The sequence below is a fragment of the Penaeus japonicus genome, unplaced genomic scaffold, assembly GCF_977035675.1.
Source record: "Penaeus japonicus unplaced genomic scaffold, GWHDUDI00000001_assembly GWHDUDI00000035, whole genome shotgun sequence".
In the NCBI taxonomy this organism is placed as follows: Eukaryota; Metazoa; Arthropoda; class Malacostraca; order Decapoda; family Penaeidae; genus Penaeus; species Penaeus japonicus.
This window is the reverse complement of record NW_028234437.1, coordinates 13,138,652-13,143,651: the sequence shown is the minus strand read 5'-3', so window position 1 is coordinate 13,143,651 and position 5,000 is coordinate 13,138,652. Positions and strand designations below refer to the sequence as shown.

Here is a 5,000-nt window from a genome sequence, read left to right as displayed (position 1 = left end):
ACTGTTAACGGCAACACGCATTTGGTCTAGAAATTAAACTGGCTCTAATTGATATTTTCAGTAATTTTCTGATAATATATATGATGCATATTACGTATCCACTACATTCATAGAAAAAGAGGCTGCATGAAAACAAATGTTTTTTTTTTGTTTTTGTAGTCTTTGGTCTTGTGTGATGTCATACCTCCTTGACTCTAAGTAGGTTGACATCAGAACCTAGAAGACAATACGGGACACTCTGGATAGGCATGAGAATTTGTTAATGGTGAAAGCCGATCCTGGATCTCTATTCAGACAATGTCTACGGAGGACTCTAGGTTTAATGTAGCGATTCTTGCGTAATTAGAAGGTCTAGTTCGTGGACACGACTGGAGGGCCAGGGTCTATGCGCAAGACATCCGCTCTTTACTTGCGAACCCCTCTGAGCCATAAAGTGCAGATTTGGAATGTTCTCTTAAATATGATATTTAATTTTCTGCATCTATACTCTTAAATAACTGTATGGGCTTGCATGTTCCATTTTTATTTTGTTGATTGGCAGAAGTTTGTCGGGACGATAAGACCATACGGCACACCGCCATTAAATAAATATTACACTTACAGCAAGAATAAACTATATCCGTAAATGTTGACGAATTTGCATGGAATTGCGATATTCTCACTTATTTTCACTGTGAAATAGATTATAAATCTTTAAACAAAGTTTTACTTTTTCAAACCGCCTGATAGACAAATGATTTTGGACTTAATCTCATTTTGTTGGGATTAATATTTTTCTCAACCTTCTTTTCAGAGGACGAAGAAAAAATGAATCGTTGCAATTTTCAAGTTTTTTGTTTACTAAAACAAACATCGAAAAAACAAAACGAAAGAAACTGAAGTGCACTCTACATAACTCTCACATATAAATATTTTACGTGCAGAACCGATACAAGAATGTCATTTACAAGTGTTTCTTTTACTAGAGATTTTTTTTTAATCTATACTTTTCATAGAAAAAACTCTCTCAAAAACTCTCCCAAAATTTGCTTTATATGAAAGGTTTTCAGTTATTCGATTTAAAAAACGCAAGGCTACGAGCTTAAAAAGCAGGCCTATCTACATAAAAAATCGAAAAAAGAAATCGACTTAACTAATTTCTTAAGCAATTGGCAAGCGGACTAGGTTATTCTTTTTTTATGCAATAAGATAATATAAATTCTAGTATGATGTAAATACTAGTCTTTTAAATTGTTACATGAGTGTAGCAGTTTGTAGGATGCTTTGGAAATTTTAATCCCGCGTCTCTCTCTTTATCTTCTCCCTCCTTCCTCTCTCTCTCTCTCTTCTCCCCCTCCTTCCTTATCTCTCTCTATCTCCTCCCCCTCCCTACATCTCTCTCCCTCTCTCTCTCTCTCTTCCTCCTCCCTACTTCTCTCTCTCTCTCTCTCCATCCTTCTTCTCCCCCTCCTTCCCTCTCTCTCTCTCTCTCCCTCCCCCCCTCCTTCCCTCTCTCTCACTCTCCCCCTCCTTCTCTCTCTCTCTATCTTCCCCCACCCTCCTTTTCTCTCTCTCTTTCTCTTCCCCCTCCCCCCTTCTCTCTCTCTCTTCCTCTCTTCTCCCTCTCACCTTCGCTCTCTCTTTCTCTCTCTTCCCCCTCCCTCCATCTCTCTCTCTCTTCTTCATCCCTCCTTCTCTCTCTCTCTCTCTATTTCCCCCCTCCCTCCTTCTCTCTCTTTCTGTCTTCCCCCTCCCACCTTCTCTCTCTCTCTCTTCCCCCTCCCTCCTTCTCTCTCTCTCTCTCTATTTCCCCCCTCCCTCCTTCTCTCTCTTTCTGTCTTCCCCCTCCCACCTTCTCTCTCTCTCTCTTACCCCTCCCTCCTTCTCTTTCTGTCTTCCCCCTCCCACCTTCTCTCTCTCTCTTCCCCCTCCTTCCTCTTATCTCTCTCTTTCTTCCCCCCCCTCTCTCTCTCTCTCTCTCTCTCTCTCTCTCTCTCTCTCTCTCTCTCTCTCTCTCTCTCTCTCTCTCTCTCTCTCTCTCTCTCTCTCTCTCTCTCTCTCTCTCTCTCTCTCTCTCTCTCTCTCACACACACACACACATGGATTTGGATTTAAAAGTACTTAGTGAGTGGCATTGAAAAGAAGATATGTTTTTGGGGAACGAAAATGTGTGATCTGCCAAGGGTCATACCCACAGCCCTCGATGAAAACTACATATTATTATGATTCTGTATTTTAGATTTACTTTTCTCTAACAGCCGCATTAAGGGACACGTCCTGTATATACATTCCGTATCAAATAATCCACCTTTTTTTGGGGAACTTCAAAAAAGTAATCTAAAAAGATGTGACGAAAATACTTTGCTTGAATAAACTGATAAAAACACCCTGCAAAAAGATAAATGGACATTCCATTCCATTTCGAGGTAAACTACAGAGCCAAGTTTCCCCAGTACCGTAATTTCGAATGACGTTTAAATTTTGTGTTACATTGTTTCAAAGAATTTAGACCAAATGCTATTGCTGAATAAACTAGACGTCCAAATAAGAAATATCTATGTAGGAATTGAATTGCTATCTTAGAAGTTAAGGATGGAAAAGCAGTATCTAGAAATTTTCTTTTCATTATAATGGCAAATATATATTTTTTTCCCTATATGATTCAAAACTATATGCGTCGAAATCGTCAACGCTAGCAAGAAAGGAAACGATTTTCCCCGCGATGTGCGGCAAAAAAGTGCTCCTTTCAAGGTCTCCTTCTCTACCGGGGAAGCTTTGTTGCTGGTATCGGGGTCCGGTAAGAATCCTCCGCTACATGACCTTGAAGTGTACGTTTTTTTCGGCATAGGTGACGTCACGAGTTGAGTGACATGGCTTTTCTTTCAAGTGTTGCCTTCGTCTGCAGGAAATGACACGAATAACATTTTTTTTTGCAAGCACTACTCCGAACGCCTCTTCCTCTCCTAGGATAATACAATTCCACAGATTTATGACATGCATAAAGACCCTCCATAGCTGAGACATGCATTGTTAAGGCATGTTGCACAAGAGGGAGCCGGAGAAGCGTGAGAGGTGAGAAGGTGAACGGAGAGGCGGGGCGAGGATGGACAGAAAAAGATTCGACAGCCGTTGATGTTATGGCGACACGCATTTGGGATTGCTGACCCATGCTGCTCTGTCCCTTACTAACCCTAACCGGACGTGATCTGCCTAACCTATCCTGACTTAAAACTACTGCTACACAACCTAATCTAAACTACCCTAACTCAACATATTCCAACCTAACCTAACCTTAACTAAAAGACTGGAGACCATAGGAGCCGGGGAACGTCGAGCGGATCACCTTTTTAGCATACGCCATCGATGTCTCAGTAGCAGCGACGAACGAACGTTCATGTTAATCCCTACTATCAGTAGATTATATAAAAATGACATTATATGTAACAGTAAACACAAATCATCACTGAGCATCAAGAAGAACATGATATTCTCAAAGGATGTTTTTTTTCCCAGCATATTACGACAAAACAGTCACTTATTACTAACACTGCGACAAAAAATACAAGCTTAACATTAGTCAAGAGCGTGCTATTAAAAGGTCAGGAAAAAAATTGCTAAATGAAAAACTTGTATCTGGACTTCAGTAACGTCGAACAAATAAAGTCCGGCACGTGCGTAAATGGCAGACATCTTTTGCCTACGGAAACTCACGTGAAATTGTCTCTTTACAAATGTAAATTGTAGCTTTTCATTATAAATATTGCTTAATGTCATGCGTTACAATGTAATAGTCGATGAACATAATCCTCATTTCCCCGAGTTTTAATCCTAAGATGTATTAATTGATATTATCTTATCCTGTAGGCGTTAAACCACTGAAGGTATGAGGGTAATTGAGAAATTTAGATGTCTTGTTACCTTATTCATAAGGCCGCTATAGTAGTAGGAGTAGTAGGATACGATGTGTGTGGACTAACCTTTGAAATTCCGCTGCGGTTGGCGTCTTGGCGAATCCCGGCCGCACCCACGCGTCGAGAGGGGTAAAAACAATCGATTCTTAAGTTGTTTTCATCATATATGTAATTCAACAAAACAATAAAGTTGCACAGAAAAAATGTTATCTGCATCTATATACCTTTGCATATTTACACACACACACACACACACACACGCACACACACACACACACACACACACACACACACACACACACACACACACACACACACACACTCACACACACACCATATGATATAATGATATCCACTATGAATATATGACTTGTTGAGCATTGTTTTTCTTCATAATGCAAATGAACGCATCTGAGCAAGGGAGGTGCAGTTCGAGCTCTGTTGACCTTGGTCTATCCTGCGCCAGGTAGGAATAGGATCGGCAGCAGACTACGGGACTTCACTGAAGGGGGGAGGTCATGGCCCTACTCTAAGCCACATAGATTTTTGATTAACGTACATTTAACTTGCAATTGGGCACCATTATAATCCAGAAATACTAGAAATAAACCCAAATATATACGCGTAGGTGAGTAAATGATGTATGTCCGTGTTAGTGTTTGGATATCTGCTGCTATGACATGACAATGAACAGGACGATGTGACTCTACCCGGATATGAAGATGCCACGCAGTCATTTTAGACCTTGCAATTACCTATCTCTTCACCCACTATATTCACGTCCTCCACGTGTATATTCATATTTGACTCAACGTTGAGAACTGCAAACTACTCAAATATTACGCATGCTCAGCGACGCCTTTAATCAAGCAGTTGTAGATGTGATTGACAAAACAACGAATTTTATTGCAAAATAAATACGTAAAATAGATTTATTAAGAATCCCATGTTTTCCCTACTAAAATCTATAGAAAAAGATAAGGATTGCTGTTCCTCCTGTACGACAACTGCTACTAAATGCAAGTTACTTTTTGTGAAAAGATTGGACTCTAAGGCAGAAAGACAAGAAGTGGTATGTAACGACGAAGCTGCAGTGTAGGGAGGAAGGGG

At 40.3% G+C, this 5,000-nt stretch overlaps 1 protein-coding gene across 1 annotated transcript in view; it reads left to right on the top strand.

Annotated features, from left to right (window-relative positions):
- Positions 1–4,950: 4,950 nt before the first annotated feature.
- Positions 4,951–5,000, top strand: part of LOC122245237 (uncharacterized) — a 5,933-nt gene continuing 5,883 nt past the window's right edge. Inside the window, exon 1 of the mRNA XM_043003185.2 lies at positions 4,951–5,000. This exon is cut by the window's right edge and continues 20 nt beyond it. The gene's annotated coding sequence lies outside the window, so the exon portion shown is untranslated.